This window comes from Martes martes, assembly GCF_963455335.1.
Source record: "Martes martes genome assembly, chromosome: 1".
In the NCBI taxonomy this organism is placed as follows: domain Eukaryota; kingdom Metazoa; phylum Chordata; class Mammalia; order Carnivora; family Mustelidae; genus Martes; species Martes martes.
Window position 1 is genome coordinate 79,826,122 of NC_137888.1, and position 20,849 is coordinate 79,846,970.

A 20,849-nucleotide genomic window follows, 5' to 3' on the forward strand; every position below is an offset into this window, starting at 1 on the left:
AAATCTTATTTAATGGGGAAACACTAAAATCATTCAGTTAAAGTCTGGAATGAAACAAGGATGTCCATTATCTCTATAAAACATTACAATAGAGAAGGTATTAGCCAATGCAATCAGATAAGCAAAAACCAAAGACATGACAATTAGAAGGGAAATAAAATGGTGTCTATTTGTAGATTATACAGCAGTGTATCCATAAAACTCAATAATCAAAAATAAAAATTAAAAGAATTTAATACATCAGAAAGTATAAAATTAACATACAAAATTAAATGGCCTTCAAATAATCATAGAGTAACTAGTTAGAAGATGTAATGGGAAAGAAAATCCCGGAAACAAAAACAAACACAAATGTAATGGTTCTACAGCTAGACAAGTTGATCCTTCAGTAAAAAAAATAAATAAACATGCAAGCATAGTTCAGAAAAGAGATTTCTGCTTTTGACCAAAATGGAGTAAAACACCAAGTAAATAAACAAACAAGGGTGCCTGGGTGACTTAGTCTGTTAAGTGTCTGCTTTCAGCTCATGTCATGATCCCAAGGTCCTAAGTCAGGCTCTCTGCTCAGTGGGGAGTGGGTGGGGTTGGGATTCTGCTTCTCCCTCACCCTCTGCCCCTCTTCCCGGTTTGTGTTCTCTCTCTGTCAAATAAATAAGTAAAATCTTTAAAAACCTTTTTAAAGATTTTACTTATTTATTTGACAGAGAGAGCAAGAGAACCCAAGCAAACAGAGCAGTAGAGGGAGAGGGAGAAGCAGGACTCAATTCCAGGAACCCAAGATCATGACCTGAGCAAAAGGCAGACGTCTAACCATCTGAGCCACCCAGGTGTCCCTAAATAAAATCTTTTTTAGAAAGATAAAAAATAAACCAACAAGATACATGAAACAATGGTTTTCAAGACTTTGGGTATCTTTTTCCCCTACCCTAGTAAGTTCTCAACTGAGACCCTGGTAACAAAATTCAGATCAACAGGAGAAAAACATACAAATGTATTTAATGTAAGTTTTATACAACATGGGGCTTTCATAAGGAAGTAAGTACCCAAAGAAACAGTTAAACATGAGAGATTTCATGCTAGATTTGATGAGGAATGGAAACTCATGGAAAGATACTGTAGGACAAAGAGGTAAGTGTAGTCAACTGTGGAAAACTTAGCAATGCCTGTTTGCTCAGATTCCTCTGTGTCCCTTCATTTTCAGAGATAAAGATGCTGATGTCCTCGGGCTTTACAGGCACCTCTCACATGAGAGGTTTTATGACCTACTTCAGGGGAAGGTCAGAAAGTCCTTTTTAGGGAACCCTCCCAAACTCATTTTACAAGGCCAGCAACACCCTGACACAAAAGCTAGAAAAGGATATTACAAAAAGCTACAGACCAATATTTCTGATGAATACAGAGGCAAAAATCCTCAACAAATTATTAGTAACAGAATTCAACAGTTATCAGGGATAAACAGTTTTATCCCCGAGATGCAAGGATGATTCAACATACACAAATCAATGAATTTGATATATCACATTAATAGAATGAAAGATAAAATCATATAATCATCTCAATAGATGCAGAAAAGGCATTTGACAAAATACAATATTCTTTCATGATAAAAACACTCAATAAGTTGAGTATACAACAAATAAAAGAAAGATCATATATGACAAACCCACAACCAACATCATACACCATGGTGAAAAGTTTAAAGCTATTCCTCTAAGACTGCAAGTAAGACAAAAGTGCCCACTTTCACCACTCCTATTCAACATAGTACTGAAAGTCATAGAGCAATCAGGGAAGAAAAAGAAATAAAAGACATCCAAATCAGAAAGGAAGAAGTAAAATTGTGTTTGTTTGCAGACGACAGGATCTTACATAAAGAAAATCCTAAGACTCTACCAAAAACTATTAGAACAAATCAACAAATTCAGTAAAGTTGCAGGACATAAAATCAAATTACAGAAATTAGTTGCATTTCTAGACATCAACAATACAACAACTTAAGATTATTTTAAATCCCATCAATGACTGCACCAAAAACAGTAAAATAGGGCGCCTGATTGGCTCAGTCATTAAGTGTCTGCTTTTGACTCAGGTCATGATCCCAGGGTCCTAGGATTGAGCCCCCACATTAGGCTCCCTGCTCAGCAGAAAGCCTGCTTCTCTCCCACTCCTCCCGCTTGTGTTCCCTCTCTTGCTGTCTCCCTCTCTGTCAAATAAATAAATTAAAATCTCACTTCAAAAAGGTAAAATTCTTAGGAATAAAATTAACCAAGGAGGTAAAGGATCTGTACCCTGAAAACTATAAGACTGATGAAAGAAATTGAAGGCAGCACAAATGAATGGAAAGACATCCCACGTTCATGGATTGGAAAAATTAAAATTGTTAATACAACCACACTATAGATCCAATGCAATCTGTACCAAAATTCCTATGCCATTTTTCACAAAAACAAAAAACACCTGGGGTTCTTGGCTGGCTCAGCTGGTAAAGCATATGACTTTGGATCTTGGGGATATAAGTTCAAGCCCCACACGGGGTACAGAGATTGCTTACGAAATAAAAATCTTCCCCAAAAAGAAGAAAAAAGAAAAACCAATCCTAAAATTCATATGGACCCAGAAAGACCATCAATAGCCAAAATGATACTGAGAAAGAAAAAACAAGCCTGGAGGAATCGCACATCCTGATTTAAAACTACTCTACAAAGTTATAGTAATCAAGACAATATGGTACTGTCAAATAAACAGACACATAGACTAATGCAACAGAATTGAGAACATAGAAATAAACCATTGCATATACACTCAACTAATATTAGACAGGGAGCCAAGATTACTCAATGGGGAAAGGGAGTGTCTTCAATAAATGGTGAAAAAACTGGATAACCACACACAGAAGAATGACATTGGATCTGTCTTACACCACTGACAAAAATTAATTCAAAAAGGATTAAAGACTTAAACATGAAGACTGAAATCCTAAACGAGAAAAAAAGTATAGAGTTAAGGCTCCATGACACTGGTCTTCAGAATGATATTTTTGGATAGGATACCAGAAGCAAAACAGGAAAAGCAAAAATTAATAAGTGGGACTACATCAAATGACTAAGTTTCTGCACAGCAAAAAGAAACAATCAACAAAATGAAAGCACAACCTCAGGAATGGAAAAAAACAAAAAACAAAAAAACCTGTGAGTCAAGTATGTGATAACTGATTGATATTCAAAATACATAAAGAACTTTTACAACAAATAGCAACAACAAACAATCTAATTGAAAAATGGGCTGAAGACCTGAATAGACACTTTTCCAAAGATGACATACAAATGGCCAACAAGTACATGAAAAGATGCTTGAGATCACTAACCATCAGAGAAATGCAAATGAAAACCACAATGGGGCATCACTTTACACTTGACAGAACGGATATCACCAAAGAGAAATAACGAGTGCTGGGAGGGATGAAGGAAAAGGGCAACTTTTGTGTGCTTTTAGTGGGAATGTAAATCCCATAGCCACTATGAAAACAGTATGGAGGTTCCTCAAAAAATTCAAAATAGAACTACCATATGATAGCAATCTCATTTCCGTGAATATATACAAAGGAAATGAAAACAGGGTCTCAAAGAGATATCTGCACTCCTACGTTCATTAACATGTTATTCAAAACAGCCAATACTGGAAACAACTTAAGTGTCCATCAATAATAAAGATGTTTTATACACACACGCATGCACGTGTGCGCGCGCACACACACACACACACACACTGCAATGGAATATTTACTATTCACGCATGAAAAAGAAGGAAAATCCTGCCATTCACAACATGAATGAAACTTGAGGGCATTATGCTAAGTGAAATAAACCAGAGAAAGACAAGCGTTATCACTTATATGCGGAATTTTTAAAAAGCTGAATGCAGAGACAGAGAATAGAATGGTGGTCGCCAGAGGCTGAGGAATGGAAATAGGGAGATATTAGTAAAAGGTATACACTTCCAGTTGTAAGATGAATCAAGTCTCAGGATCTAATATACAGCATGGTGAGTATAGTTGACAACACTATTCTGTATACTTGAAAGTTGTGAGGAGAGTACATCTTAAATGTTCTTGCCACAAAAAGGAAATGGTACTTATGTGACATGGTGGAGATGTTAGCTAATTCCAGGGGAGTAATCATTTTGCAACGTGTCAGTGTGCTAAAGAAAACAAACTGTACACTTCAAACTTACACAATGTTATATTAATGTAATATAATGTTTTATTAATGTAATATAATCAATTATATCTCAATAAAGCTGAGAAATAATGTCCTTCTAGGATTTTATGACCTGCTGCAGGACGAAAGTCAGAAAGTCCTTCCTGTACATGCCATTTCTTAAGTCCTTTGGCTTAAAATACTCACCATGCCAAGGTGCCATATTCTGGGGAAGCATGTCTTGAACCCCACCCCAACCTGGACCATGAAGAACAGTAATCCCTAAGAGCTGGGAATCACATGAAGTGAACTGAATGGTTACCTCAGCTTACTGTCTGGAGAGATTTTCGAGACTTAGAAAGGGGGACCCCAGGAATAGTTCAACGGTCTTGAGTTGAGAAGACAAAGTTGGGAGTCCAATGAGAACAAGGCAGCTAGAGTTCATACGACAGGTTACAGGAGAAGAGAGAAGTGCTTAGAGAGAGCCCTCTGGAGATTTGCAGAGGGTCACCCTTCAGCTGAGTACTGATTAGCACAAGTAAAGGATTAGAGGAAATAGAACTCACAATTTAACTTAATAATAATAATATTAATGGGGTCAGGATACACTACCCCAAAATATGGCACCTTGGCATACTGAATATTTAACATGGCAGGTACAGGAAGAACTCTCTGACTTCCTCCTCTTCCTCCGAAGTAGGTCATACACAACACTCTCTTGCAAGAGGTGCCCATCCTAAACCTCCTTATAAAGTGCATCCTTACCTGTGAAGACAGGGATGCCAGGAGAAATCCAAACATGGAGCTAGTGCCGTTTCCCCCAGTGTACTACCCTTAGCTCATACCCTTTTGTCGTAATACTTTTATTTTTCACTCTTCATCAAACCTAGTATAAAAACACTCAGGCTCAATTGTTTCTTTAGCTCTTCATTGCCTTATGAAGGCTCCTTTGTCATATAAAACATATTTAAAAATGTGTATGTTTTTCTTATTATTCTACCTTTTATCCATCCAACTTATAGGACCCCAGCCAGAAAACTTAGGAGAGTGGCAGGAAACAGAATTTTTTCCCTCCCTTCTGTTATTTCAAAAATATTTATTGAATTATAAAATCTGAAACTGTACTTTTGAGAAAAAGAAAAGATATTCCCAATCATTTCCCATTATTTACTCCCTAAGCTCTAGCAGTAAAGCACAAAGTAATTTAGTAAAGAATTACTCCTCAAAAAATAAAACTTGATTTAAAAGAAGTTTTTTTCGGGACGCCTGGGTGGCTCAGTTGGTTAAGCAGCTGCCTTCGGCTCAGGTCATGATCCCAGCGTCCTGGGATCAAGTCCCACATCGGGCTCCTTGCTCGGCGGGGAGCCTGCTTCTCCCTCTGCCTCTGCCTGCCACTCTGTCTGCCTGTGCTCGCTCGCTCTCTCTCTCTAACAAATAAATAAATTAAAAAAAATAAATAAATAAAAAATAAAAGAAGTTTTTTTCTACATTTAATCTCTACTCATCTTTGATGCAATGACTTCAGTCTACCTTGATCCAGTGGTTAAATAATCCTACCTAGAGGTATGCCTTTCATAGTTGGAAAGAAGTAGTCACACATTTAATTGTGCTTTCTCCCTGGCTGCCTGCCAAAAACAATCACAGTTCAATATTACAGCTTCTCCTTCAGAAGTAATTAAGAAGTTAATCTTACTTAGAACACATAATTACCCAGCAGACCACAGAATCAACATATCCACTTGTCATGAGTTAAAACTCAACGAGGCAGTACCACATTGAAAGGCAAAAATCCAAACCGTCTCCCCAGCTATCCCATTTGGAAACGTGTGGAGCCCATCACCACCCACCAGTCACTGGACGCCAAGCCTCCCCAGTTTCTCCGAAATATGAAGAAGCAATAGAGCTGAAGACCAGGAAGGATGCTGGGTACAGGTCATTTAAGCTCCTAGTCCATCAGGATAACAGAGGATATCTGAAGGGCAAAGGAGGCTTCTGGGGCTCTAAACTGCAGAATATTCCTTTATAGCTCCTGAGCATCTGCCAAGGGTGAGATGTTCACTCACACCTAAACTTTTTCAAACATCACTCAATCATTAGAAGAAAGACCTTTCTGCTTCATTTGGCACTGGTATGCCAAGGGCCCACTATGTGATTTACCTAACATGGAAAGCAATTCTTAGACTCATTATCTATATCCATGGATGGGGGAGCCAGATGTTTTCAAGGATGCATGGAAGTTTCGAGAAAGCACCTGCACCTGAACTATGAAGGCTCTGCCCACTCTGTGTCGTGGTCCTCAGGGCCAAACAGGCTGAACACCATCAAAAGTCAAACTTTCCTAAAACAGCAGACTTGTGACCATCTGAACACCCCAACGTTGGAGCTATGTTCTTTTCAGAAGTCAACAGCCACTTTTACTGACCTATTCTCTCTCCAAGCTAACTCTCAGAGCAAATTCTGAAATTCTTAAGAATGCTGCAGAAACTAAAGGCATCTGAAATTGAGATTGCAGCAGAAAACTCCAAGGCTATCCAGCCGGCAATAGTAGGTCTTATACAATAAGGACTTCTCAATAGTTAATAGCTCCTAGAAACCTGTCATGTACACAACACTATACTAACGGGTGTAGAGATTTATGAAGGAAAACAGTGCTGTTTCTGTCCCTGAAAAACATATATTCTCTCCTAATATCCTAATATCAGAGGTACTCTTACTTCAGCTGTACCTGAACTTTAGCTAAATTATTTCAGCTACAACAGGAGGAGAGTGGTGTAGGTGGGTGACAACAATAATCCTTCTACCTGTTTACCCATATCAGTCTCAAGAGTTTTGTCTCATCTTTTGCGCATTTGGATTTTACATTATTAAAAGAAAATCAACATCCTTCTTTTTAAAAACAAATTCAGTCGTTGGAAAATAAATTGACAATTTTCTTTTTCTTATGTTACCTCAGGATGAGGGGCTCCCTTAGGGTGACTTCGTAGATAATTCAATTTCATATGAAATTTACCAAGTAACACAGGTCTGATGTGCTCTGCAGAACATTCCATATAGCCCAAATCCCCAACTGCCCACGGTTTTCAAACATAATGCCACATGAAGAATTGGCATGTTGAAGAAAAGGGGAGGATGCTCCCCTTAGTGAATCAGCAGAATTTGTAGAGAAAGCCTAACAACTGACCCAAATTGAAGCTGCCATCTTCCATATCCCAGCTGGGGGTCTTCTCACCTGTGTAATTCAATAAGATCTTGAAAGCACTGCTTAGACAAGCTTATGTTGGGGTCAGTCACAAGAATTAGAGGAACGACTGCCATCATCTAAAAGCTTTTTTATCACAAGCCTGAGTCGAGGCAAAGTAGGAGGCCAGACCAAACAGAGGGTGCATTGCAACCAAATATCCCAGCCCCAGTGAGAACTCTGAACCGTTCACTGATCTTTGCCTTCTAGGTATATGTATTTCTTTCTCCCTTTGTTTTGTAATCAAAAAGGGTATTAAATCTTCCATTCCAATTCTAAAATTCCAAATATTTTATCAGTAAACAGTGATTGAGTTAGACTCCATGTAGGACATTGTGTCTCTCCTAAGGATACCAAGTGGAATGAGACCTTGTCCCTGTTCTGCAAATTTCTTAGAGTAACAGATCAGGTATTTTCAATAGCTAAATTCTACAAAGATTTTCTAAGTACATACCTTGTGTTTTTTACATCCTTTTTAAAATCTAACTGTTTCAAACAAAAAGACAAAAGAGAAAGCTACAAAAATGTGTGTACTAAACATAGCTGCAAAACACTTCTTTTGTAACATGTAATTTTATCAATTTAGACAAGTGCCTTTGGTTAGATTTGGGTACGTAAGAACATGCATGGAGAAGTAAATCTTGACCCAGTTCTATCACTAACTGCTGAAATCTTTTGTTCTCTTATTCTCTCTCCTCTTCTGTCCCTCTCCCCTACCTTTCCATAAATCAGCCAAACTATTCAACCTCCTCATTATCATAGTTGAAGGAATGGTTGCTACAGATATTAATGCCTATAGAAGTGTCTCCCAGCAAAATCCTTTCTGTTTGTCAAAGGTAAGAAGAGATCTGCCTATTCTTTCAACCTCTTCTTTCGCTAAGCTTCATGGGCCTCAAGCAGGGATGATGCGCTTATTTATCCCACCATCCTTGGCACCTAGTACAATGCACAATGTGTAACTGCTAGTGGGCATTAATAAATGTTAGCACGACGAACCTCCCCTCGGTCATCTAACTTACTATATATGCTAAATGCTGAATCTGTATTGACTGGCTGATAGAAACTCTTACTTTACCAATCATTAGAGGAGAAGAGTTACTAGATCAAGTTTGTACCACTATTGTTCAGGCTGTTGGGTCTTCAAACTAGCAAAAGTCAGGCTATGGAACAAGTGGAAACCAACACTAATGAGACAGTGCACTTGTCATATCAAAGCCTTTCTCAGTCAACTGTCCATTACTCTGCCTTTTACTCCCTGTAATAATCATTCACTTAATATTTGCCAAACATAATGAGTTCAATAGCAGAGCACTATAAACAGTTTGATGACTGTAGCAATTATGATGATGTTCTAGAAAGGGCATTTGCTTATGTTTAGAAAAGAACCTGGCAAAGGCAGCACAGTAGAGGGGATTCAGCTGGGACTGAACTCAGGGTGCCTAATGATCTTGGCTATTTGGCTATTCAGAGTGCAAAGGAGCCTACAGTGTTCATCCACTCGAGTGGAGAGGTATCTTTCCTATACGAATTGCCTTTCAACTGCATAAATTCTGAACTACAGGGCTCTAAAAAGAGCTTTCGGCCCGAGAAAAGACTCCCTAGGCAAATGCTACATCTCAGACACTACTAAATATAGACGAATAATACCTCAGAAACTCACAGTATAGTCCAAAGGTTAGCAAACTTCTATTGCAAAGAGACAGATGGTAAACACTGTAGCGTTTTGTGGGCCATACAGTCTCTCTGGCACTCATTCAATTCTGCATGTAGTGCAAAAGCAGTCTCAGAAAATACATAAACTATGCAACATGGTTGTGTTCTAATAAAGCTTTATTTATAAAAATAGGCAGCTGGCCAGGTTTGGCCCACAGGTTGTAGTTTGCCAGTTCCTCGTCTAATCTACAGGTCAGGTACACTTTTTTTTTTAAAAAGCCCAATGGTGAGATCTGTGTTCATGAAAGTGTCCTCCTTGTATCTGCATAACATCTCCAAGTTTATGAAGCTATTTCATGAAGGATGACTCAAAATTTAATCTTCATACCAACACTTTGTAGTGGATGGGTCTTAATGCGCTTACTTTATGAATAAGAAAACTAATCCTCGAATAAATTCAAGAATTTAAAGACGTTACACAGCTAGGCATGGAACTAGGAGTTGAGCTTCTGCCTATTAAGGCACCAATTACTATGTTTTCATCAAAACTTATTTCCTCTTCCTCCACACAAAGACTACACTTCCCAGGCTCCTTTGCAGTTAGGTCTGGCCATGCGCTTAGGTTCTGGCCAGTAGAATTTAGGCCTTGTGCATTAAAAATGATTCTCTATTTTCTTTTCCCCTTTTGGTTGGCTGGAGAGGAGACACACCTCAGGCAACCTTGTGAGTCATATGTTGACAAGAGCAGAACCACAAGACAGAAGGAGCCTGAGCCCCTGAATCACCACCTGGAAGAGAGCCACTCATCCAGGAACACCTGTGAAAGCAGCATGAGATGTATATTAAGGCCTAAAGATACAGAGCTTTAATCATTTTGCAATGGCTAGTATGCCTCAACTAATGCAGCAGAGGTATTAGAAATACAGTTCACCAGGCTCATGAGGTGGAAGAGATCCTATTTCTGACAAGGGATCTATCAAGAAACACAAAGGATGGCTTTAAGAAAGAACAAATTGTTCTGAATGTTTGATGGTAAGTTTGCGACCTAAGCAGTGGAAGGAGAGGCAGCAAAGACGAAGACTGGGAAAGGGCAACGCTGAGGAAAAGGGACTTGGAAAGAGCAAGAGACCTGCTGTTAGCACACCCATCCAGAGGAAGAGGCTGAAAGCAGTAAGACCACCTCACGGGTCTCAGGATAGCACTGGGCTAACCAGAGCACAGCTGGGAGCCAGCAAAAGACTGTTCTATGTTTTCAATATAGAACTAGATTTTTTTTTAGAACCATATTTCTTAAAGTAGATTTGATCTTTATCTTTTCTCAATGGAATATATGCTAATTACAAATGTGCAAGGAATTATGAAGAAGAAAATTACACATAATCCTGTAGTCAAAGATAACTGGTATTACTAGTTCGAAGCATAAACTTCTGAGCTTACTTTACCTTTCCTTATGCACATGTATTTAGGCATTAAGAAAAAACTGTCGGGGCGCCCGGGTGGCTCAGTGGGTTAAAGCCTCTGCCTTCGGCTCGGGTCATAATCCCAGGGTCCTGGGATCGAGCCCCGTATCGGGCTCTCTGCTCCGTGGAGAGCCTGCTTTCTCCTCTCTCTCTGCCTGCCTCTCTGCCTACTTGTGATCTCTGTCTGTCAAATAAATAAATAAAATCTTTAAAAAAAAAAAAAAAGAAAAAGAAAAAACTGTCTACTAGTGTACATTTAGGTTGTTCACCTTTTCCTGCCATTACAAAAAAAAAAAAAATACTGCCATAAACATTCCTATCACCATGTCTTTGTGCAAATGTGCAAGTACTTTTATAGGCATAGTTTCTGGAAGTAAAGCCACTGAGCTGAAGAATTTGCCTACTGTCAAACTGCCATCCGGAAATATTAACTCAAATTCCCACTGGTGGTATAGAAAAGTGCTCATTTTCACATACCTCTGCTGACACTAGACATCATCTGGGGGTTTTTTGGTGGTTTTTTTTTTTTTTTAACCCTTTACCTGTCAGGTAAGGTAAAACACACAGACACACAGACACACACACACGTATGACTGTATTTCATTCTTTTAATTTTTAAAAACACGATTAAAAATTTTTCGGTCCTCTTCTTCATATTTTTTAAAATATCCTCTCTGGCCTGTGGAAAATCCTAATCCACAACACTGAGAAGTTATATTTAGTAAGGGGACAGTGTGCTTAATTTATGCAACAGTCTAAGTGACTAGAAGCCAAGCAAATTCTGGATTTGAAAACCAGCATGAAAGAAGTTAGAACAAATGATCAGATATTAATTCTCAAGGGATATGGATTGTGGGTAAGCTGTGATTATCAGAATTGAGTGGGAAATGTGTTTCCACATTTATGTACTCTAAATAATAAGCTGTCTTGCTAATTAAAATCAACGAAGGACTTAAATGTTAACTTCTTACTTCCTTAAGTTTTTCTTTCGCACCTTTGTCATATCCTTGACTTTGGTTTTGGTTATGCTAGGCAAATGGGTTAGAGGAAAAATACAAACAGAAAATTGATACAGGTTGTCAATCCTGAGATAAAGAAAGGGGTGTGGGGGGGGGGTGTGAATGTGTGTGTATGTAACACAGATACTAAAATAAGTGGGCATATGTACCAACCATTGGACAAGACCTGTCACACACTTCATCTCATTAATCTTCACAATTCTTTGAAAGGCAAAGAATCCATATTTTTTTAAATGAGGAAAATGAGTACCAGAGAAATTGACCCAGGTGATTACCTAAAGAGCTAAGCTGTTATTAGAACTTTTGGTTGTTTCCTGCTGCTATTTTACTTCAAATCCTTTAACTGTCCTCCTGCCCTGCACTATACCACAGCACTAAAAAAAGTCCTAGATTAGAACTTCTGGGGCTCTCCCTGACACTAGCGTCATTTTTTTCTCATTGGGGATACAAAGAAACAAAGAAATGATTAAGAAAAAAGAGAACAGGGGTGCCTGGGTGGCTCAGTGGGTTAAAGCCTCTGCCTTCGGCTCAGGTCATGACCCCAGAGTCCTGGGATCGAGCCCCACATCCAGCTCTCTGCTCAGCAGGGAGCCTGCTTCCTCCTCTCTCTCTGCCTGCTTCCCTGCCTACTTGTGATCTCTGCCTGTCAAGTAAATAAATAAAATCTTAAAAAAAAAGAAAAGAAAAAAGAGAACAGGCTGCATGTGAGAATGGGAAAAGAGTCCAGCAATATGAATAAAAAACAAGAAAATAAACTTAAGTATTAAGTGAATGAGAAATTAAGGAAATTGAACAAAGAAGTGTAAACTTCAAATTGTATCCGGAAGACAATAATACATGAGTACAGGATAAAGAAGAAGCACAAAAAAGCAATGGTATGGAAACCCCCCTCCCCCAATACACATATACCTCAAAAGAAGAAATTTTAAAAAGAAAAAAAAAAACAATAGTTAGAAGCCACAGAATTATAAAAGTGGATGGTCCAATCAAGAAATGTTATGTCCAGCCTCTTAAACTTGACCTGTTCCTAAAGAAAGAGTCCATTTTCCATTCTGTTACTATTTGCTTTCCCCCACTACCTTCTTTAATTGCAGTGATCAAAACTGTACTCTCTCTTCAAATAAGGGTGATGGGGCGCCACTCTGTCTTTGGCTCAGGTCATGATCTCAAGGTCCTGGGATCGAACCCCGAATCAGGTTCTCTACTCAGCAGGGAACCTGCTTCCCCCTCTCTCTCTGCCTTTCTCTCTGCCTACTTGTGATCTCTCTCTCTGTTAAATAAATAAATAAAATCGTTAAAACAAACAAACAAGTAAGGGTGATCGCCACCTAGGAATAGAAAGAGAATGTTAGCAGGCCTGCAGACACTATTTGCACTAACCACTGACAACTTCAGAACTTCATCACTTTGTTGCTCTCTGGTGCTCTGCAGGCCTTTTGCCAATATTTGTGTTGCTTTGTGTTTGTTCTTAATGATACTTCTCTGAACTTAGAACAAGAAAAATCATGGAAGGCATCTTAAGAAGACTCCCTAGACCAAAGAGAAGAGCAGGGAACTGCTCCTGCGTCTTACAGCTGATACACATCAGAGCCAGGGTAATACCCAACCATGGGTTCTAACCTTCATGGACTCACATGTGGTCTTATAAATCAAATTGAGTCTAAACCTTATTTCTGTGAAAAGAGAAAGGAAATGAGAAAACTAGGGCAAGGAAATCTGGAAAGAAAAAGGAAGACTTTGAGGAGGAAAGATCACAACCAATAGAAGCGTGAGCGTGAGTGCGCAGAGCGGGCAAAGTAGGAAACTCAAGTGTCGGGAGAATGGAACAGCTCCTTTCTCCGTTCCTTTTGTTGTTCTCCTGTCCCCTTGTGTGAATCTTGCTTGCATTCACCACTTTTTCAGGAAAAAAGGCACACATTTGTTTTTTTATTTGGGTTTTTTTTTTTAAAGATGTTATTTATTTGACAGAGAGAGAGAGCGCACAAGCAGGGGAAGTGGAAGAAGGAGAAGCAGGCTCCCCACTGAGCAGGGAGCCTGATGCAGGACTCGATCCCAGGACCCCGAGATCATGGCCTGAGCTGAAGGCAGTCGCTTAACCAACTGAGCCACCCAGTGCCCCAAAAGGCATACATTTGAGATAGGAAAAAGTAAGTGAATAGTGAAAGAATATGAAATAAAGTTCAGAATAACTATGCATCAGAATGGGAGAAGAGGATTGGTCAAATTCTTTACATAAGATTAAAATTAAATGATAAAGAAGAAACTTGAGACATGGTCCCTCTTCCTCCCCACCCCCCCACCAAAATTTGTATATCCCTATTTATTACGTTCCCCGTGCCTGCCTTCTCTCATTTTCTAAGTGGATTTTCTGGCCGCCTCATTTTTCAAAACACCAATAAGGACATGAGAAAAGTGAGTAAATTTCAAAAATCAGAAAATAAGGAAAGCACAAAATGACTGAAATTAACCTTAAAACCTTACCACCAAGAGGTAGCTCACAATATAAGAGGCATTTCGTTCCTAGATCCAGGCTGAAGTCCTGTCTCATCTTCCAACCGGGGCTGAACAAGTAGCAACAGGAAGGTAGATTGTGACTCAGCCCACACAATTTACATTTTCCACCGTCCTTCTTCCTCACCCACAAGTGTAATTCCCTGTGAAACCTGCACTCGTGGCACGGTCCCTGTCCACATTTGCATACACACATGTACACACAGTCCTAGAAGGACGCCAAGTCCACGTGCCAAAGAAAGTGTCCACTATGGTGAAATCTAAGGAGTGGGAAAGGCGAGGAACAATTTTACTTAGTTACTTAATATGAGTCAGTATTGCCTGGTCTTTTTAAAAACAGTTATTAGATATAATTTTGGACATTTAAAATAAAGAATGAGGAAAAGGGCAAATGATGATAAATGAACACGGACATGAGAGGGGACATGTGCAAGGAGAAATTATAAAAGACAGAGTAAAACAACGGTCTTTTTTTTTTTTAAGATTTTTATTTATTTATTTGACAGACAGAGATCACAAGTAGGCAGAGAGGCAGGCAGAGAGAGAGGAAGGGAAGCAGGCTTCCCGCTGAGCAGAGAGCCCGATGCGGGGCTCGATCCCAGGATCCTGGGATCATGACCTGAGCTGAAGGCAGAGGCTTTAACCCACTGAGCCACCCAGGTGCCCCAAAACAACGGTCTTTTAAAGCTGTCTTTTATTTTGTCCCTTCTCTTCTGATTTTACAGCTGTACTTGGGGATAGGGGCACCTCAGACCCCCTAGCATATTCTTTCAAGGTTTATCTTTTCACACCCTACCTGGAAAAACAGGCCAGATGGACACTGATTTTAAGAAGCAGGAAATAGATGAAAACCTTATACTGCATGCATCTACAATCATAACCTACTCTTTAAACAGATCAATAAGGGGGTACGGGGTGGCTCAGTCATTAAGTGTCTGCCTTGGGCTCAGGTCATGATCCAGGGTCCTGGGATCGAGACCCACATCGGGCTGTCTGCTCAGCGGGGAGTCTGCTTCTCCCTCTCCCGCTCGCCTTGCTTGTGTTCCCTCTCTCGCTGTCTCTTTCTGTCAAATAAATAAATAATATCTTTAAAAATAAATAATAAACAGATCAATAGAAATAATCATTTACCTTCTTTCAAAGAGACAGCCGAAGTAACTCTAAGTCACTCATGATATCTTCTGTTTTGTTGACAAGTAATTAGAGATAGTAATGGATCGTTCCTGAAAACCTCCATGACTAGGGTTCATGGCCTTGATATGCCTGAACCAATTTCTCAGGTAGATTGCAGGATCCCTTATCGGTCCTTCATGGTACTTCTTTTTTTCCCAAAAAAATACCACATTTTTCTTAAAAAAGCACTCTTTTTTCCTCAACTACTACTTTTATATCACCCATCAACTCCAAAGTTCCAAAGTAGTCGTTTTCTTTCCTTCTTCCTTAGATGCAGCCCAAACTCCTCAGGGGGATATTAAAAACCTGCAAGATCTGGTCCCACCCTATAACCATTCTTATGCCCCTGCTTCCCTATGCCAAGCCCTATGTCAACTACCTCAGAGCTCTTCCTCAGCTGCAGGCCCATTTACTCCAGGGAACACCATATGCAGAGAAAAGAAATTAAACCACAAAAATGGTAATGATTTTTTTTTTTTTTTAACAGAGAAGGCACTCAATTGTTTCTTGCCCCTGTATCTTACCAACTCCAAGAAAGTAACAGCATCACTAAGAGAGAACATGACTGCAAATTCAGGCTCCAAAGTCAGCCAACAGTACTCAGATGTCAGCTCTACCAATTGCAAAATTACACTATGACCTAGGGCAAGTTATTTTTTTCTCTGTACCTCAGATTCGTCATCCCCAAAGTGGAGATAACAACTTTATTCATCTCCCTGAGTTATGGTGAAATTGCTAGTTGTCAAAATGACTTTTAGATACTCGATTTTTTTCTAATAAGCTTAATGTCATTATCTGGTATAGAAATCTCCAGAATCTACCCTTTTCCTCAGTTACCATGTTCTGAAGCAGTATCCTTAACTAAAATTAAGCAATTAAAAATTAAATTAGGTGATTACTTGCTCTGGTGAATATTTATGTAGCCACAATCACATAACTTCATGCAGTCATAGTATGTAAACTTTGCTTATTGATAGTAAACTTTTAAAATCAACCTATGAGGGGCGCCTGAGTGGCTCAGTGGGTTAAGCCTCTGCCTTCGGCTCAGTTCATGATCTCAGCGTCCTGGGATCGAGTCCTGCATCGGGCTCTCTGCTCGGCAGAGAGCCTGCTTCCCCCACTCCCTCTGCCTGCCTCTCTGCCTACTTGTGATTTCTCTCTCTCTGTGTCAAATAAATAAATGAAATCTTAAAAAAAAAAAACAACCTATGATTGGGGTCGCCTCAGTGGCTCAGTTGGTTAAGTGACTGTCTTCGGCTCAGGTCTTGATCCTGGAGTCCCAGGGTCAAGTCCAACATCAGGCTCCCTGCTCAGCAGGGAGTCTGCTTCTCGCCCTGACCCTCTCCCATCTCATGCTGTCTCTCTCATCTCTCAAATAAATACATAAAATCTTGGCAAAAAAGAATAAATAAAATCAACCTGTGATTGAAACATGGAAGGAGTAATAATGAATACTGAAAAGGAATGAAAAAATGTTTATATATGAGAGAAGTAAGGAGGGACAAATGAGAGAAAGGATGGGTAAAGGGAGTACTATGGTCACTAGGTAGAGTATTTCTATTTGGCAGAGCAGAGGAAAAAAGTGTAAGTGAAATTGTTAAAGTTACATAGCCAACTAACAAAGTAACTGAAAGAGATGTGGGGATTTTACTGGTGAGCTAATTCCTCATCTACCATAGAAGGAAATCAACAGATGATATCGAAAATTAAAAAATCAACAGAGTAGTATAAATACATCATTTAGAGACATGAAAGTAAAACTAAAACCCTACAAAAAGGCTAGTAAAAGAGTTAAAAGTCATTTATTTAGGAAAGAGGTAGAGAGGGTTAAGAGAAGAAAACATACTTCTTGTACTAGTTCTTTTATACTACTGTGTTTAAAATGGCATACATTCAGACTGAGCGTGCCTACCAAAAGCAGCTGACCATCTTTCTAAATAAGAGGGTCCTAACTGGAGAAACTGGCAAGGAGAAGCTCCCGTGATACCACAAAAATATCACTCTGGGCTTCAAGATTCCCAAGGAGGCTACGGAGGGCATGTATATTGACAAGAAATGCCCCTTTATTTGTAATGTCTCTATCCAAGGGCAGATTTTGTCTGGTGTGGTGACCAACATGAAGATGAGGAAGACCACTGTCATCCACCAAGACTACCTCCACTACATCCAAAAGTACAACCCCTTCAAGAAACACCACAAGAACATGTCTGTGAGCCTATCCCGCTGCTTCAAGGATGTCCAGGTTGGTAACGTTGTCAGTGTGCAAGTGCTGGCCCTTGAGCAAAACTGTGATGTTTCAACATGCTCAAGGTCATGAAGCCCACTGGTGCGAAGAAGCAATTCTAGAAAATCTGAGACTAGATATCTACCCATACCCCCAAAGAAAATAAAGTTATTTTCCCTGTAAAAAAGGAAGGAAGGAAGGAAAGAGAGAATGTGACTGACAAAAATCTATTCACAACACCAACTAAAACCACCACAAGTATTAACCTGACAAGAAATGTAGACAACTTACATGAAGAAAAATAACTCTAGGGACACCTGGGTAGCTCAGCCGGTTAAGAGTCCAACTCTTGCTTTCAGTTCAGATTGTGATTTCATGGTCCTGGGTGCAAGCCGTGAGTGGAGCCCCACGTCAGGCTCCATGCTCGGCAGGGAATCTGCTCAAGATTCTCTCCTTCTCCCTCCACCCCTCCCCTCCACTCATGCTCTCACACTCTCTCTCTCTCCCTCTCAAAAAAACAAACAAACAAAAAAAAAACTTCAAAATCTTTACTGACATACAAAAAGACTTAAAATTTAGTGAGTCCTACTATGTTCCTGAAAGGCAGAATTCAGTGTCTTAAAATTAGTGATTCACCTCAGTTATTCCATAATCAGTGCAATTCCAATTAAAAAAAAAAAAAACCCAAAGAGAATTACTTTGGAGACTATCCAATCTATTTTTAAAATTTATCTAGAACAGAAAATATATGAAAAGAAAAAAAAAAAGACGAAAAGAAAAAGAAAAGCCGAATAAGAACAATGATAAAGAACTCACTCTACTAGGTAATTCAGAACTAGACTAATTGATCTATGAAAGAGAATAAAGTACACAGTATCATGAGCTTCACCTTCTTCATGAAATAGGGAAATAGTAATTTTGAACAAAATTAAATACGAAGATATGGCCACTGACCTCCCTACTCTGTTATATTTAGACTGATGACACAAGCAGCATGACAACATTCAAATCAATGTCTTAATAACCTAAAAAAGGTTGAGTTGGAGTGCTCTGAGCTTCTTAGGGAAAACATGTCTCGTTCTCTGTAGAAGAAAAAAAGAGGGGCACCTGGGTGGCTCATTCAGTTAAGTGTCTGCCTTCAGCTCAGGTCATGATCCCAAGTTCCTAGAATCAAGCCCCACATCTGGCTCCCTGCTTGGTGGGAAGCCTCCTTCTTCCTCTCCCACCTCCGTGTTCTCTCTCGCTCTCTCAAATAAATAAATAAAAATTTTTAAAAAAAGAAAAACAGAGCTACTCACAATCAGGCAAAATTCTGTCTAATAAAAAGAGTTTGTAAACTTAGTAAGAGCAGAAATGTTAAATTTCACATCAGGTAATTACCTACTTGTAGCTAATATATTCCAATTGCAAGACAGTAATTGGACAAAATATGCATACAGAGGAAGAAGCAGTGTGAATTCTAGGGCAGCTTTGATTGGGGCAAAGGACACCAATGTCAACTACAGAGTCCAGTATTTTCTCGTGAAAGGTCTAAGCTCAGAAAGTTGAGACCACTGTACCCTTACCTATTTACTGCAAGAGCCTTCTAGTGTCCCTTGCACTAGTCTCACCTCTCCCCCGCCAGTCTCTAAACTGTTGTCAGAGATCCTTCTGAAATTCAAATCACATTAATCTCTCCCCAGCTTAAAACCTTCTCCCTCAGGTGGGGCGAGGGGGGGCGGGCAGGGAGAGATAACGTCCAAATTTCTTAGCCTGGATTATGAGGTCTTTATTATGACACTCTGCCCTTGCCTACTTCTTCATCTTCAATCCTTGTTTATCTACAAGATATAATCCTTCTTATTCCTCAAGGCTTAGCTCAAATATTACCTCCAGAAATCCCTTGCTTACTTCTCCACACTCAAGCTACCACTGGAATGTTCCTCTATTATGGTGCTACCAAAATTACATGATAGAAGCATGTCCTTGTACTACACTATGAATTACTGAAAAAAAGGTTAATACTTTTGTTCACTTTTCATGTCCCCCACTAGCACTTGGTATATAAAGCATTCAACATATCTTTGTACCAATTATTTATTAACAGTTATGTATTCCATGAGAAACTCTCGATTTTCCCCTCCCTTGTACAAAGAATTCAAATGACATAAAGAGAGAAATCACAAATATCTAAAATGCTCAGCATCTCCTAAAAGCAAAAATCTGTATGATTAAATAGAGTAGGTCCAGCCATCATGATCTGGGAACTGGAGAGCTCAATTCCAGCCAAAAATCTATTTCATGCCTTAGAGAAAAAAATGTGTAGCCTATTTTTTTCTCCTTAAAAGAGTAAGGTGGCTATGATTTCTTTCTGCTCTAGAAATCTAGGACTCATTCCTACACTGACATCAGCATTGGACATTCAATACACAGTGTGCACACTGCTGTCATGTAGGTTATACTAAGCCAAGGGGAAAATTAGTAGCAGATGCTACCAAGGTTCTAGGTCAACATTTTTTATTTGCACTCTAGAACAAATACAATTTCTCTTCAATTAAAGTAGATGAAATGTGCATTACCCTTATTTCTAGAATTAGATCATCTTATATTTCTGGGGCCTTTCCATCTTCCAAATGCTTTCAGAGGCATTATACCAGTAATTCTTATAACAACCTTGTGAAGTAAGAACTAGTATTAGCTCTTATTGCTGAAAGGGAGTCTGGGGTTCATAGACATAACAAGATTCTAAAAACATTCACCTTACATGCCTGAAGCTTCCTCTGTCTGCTGTTTTTATGTTGCAGTTCAAGTACCTTACAATTTTTGAGTGTTGTAAGAAACACTGAGATGACTTCCAGCTCAGAGGCTTAGTACATTATACCAAAATTTGAGACTAATAATATTTTCCTAAGTTAATGTATAAATACACAATGTAGGAGCAACCACTGAGTTTTATACTTAATATACAGTTTTAAGATTAGGGGTATGCCATCAAAACTTGGGTTTCTTCTCTTTGGTCTTTCTGGATCTGAATGAACCTTTTTTCAACTTTATAGACCCATCAATTGAAACCACTTCCACTAACATTGTTTAATAATAAATACAATTCAGATTTGTTGAAAATTAGAATCTATCAGTTTTATATTCTGAAATGGAACTTATCTGTATAATTTAAGATATTTCACTTAAAACTGTCCTAGAATGCAGAAGAAAGATTTCCTTAAAAATAGTCTTGCCATCCACTAAGATTAATGCCAATATGGGCAGTCAGTGCAGAAAATTTTTCACTCAGCAAAATGAATCATTAAAATAATTAAAAATAAGTAAAATATGAAATATATGCTCATGAAAAAAAGATAAGACTATCTGTACGTGAAAACATCGTCCCTGAAATAA

The 20,849-nt window shown here is 39.0% G+C and overlaps 1 protein-coding gene and 1 pseudogene across 4 annotated transcripts in view; one reads left to right on the plus strand and one right to left on the minus strand.

Annotated features, from left to right (window-relative positions):
• The window catches only part of PLCH1 (phospholipase C eta 1), a gene marked incomplete at its 5' end in the record, with an annotated part of 214,263 nt that overhangs the window by 134,217 nt on the left and 59,197 nt on the right, over positions 1–20,849 (minus strand). The gene's annotated exons all lie outside the window — the stretch shown is intronic.
• Positions 17,133–17,596, plus strand: LOC308343027 (small ribosomal subunit protein uS17-like; annotated as a pseudogene). Its single transcript has one exon. The product of its transcript is annotated as a small ribosomal subunit protein uS17-like (transcript).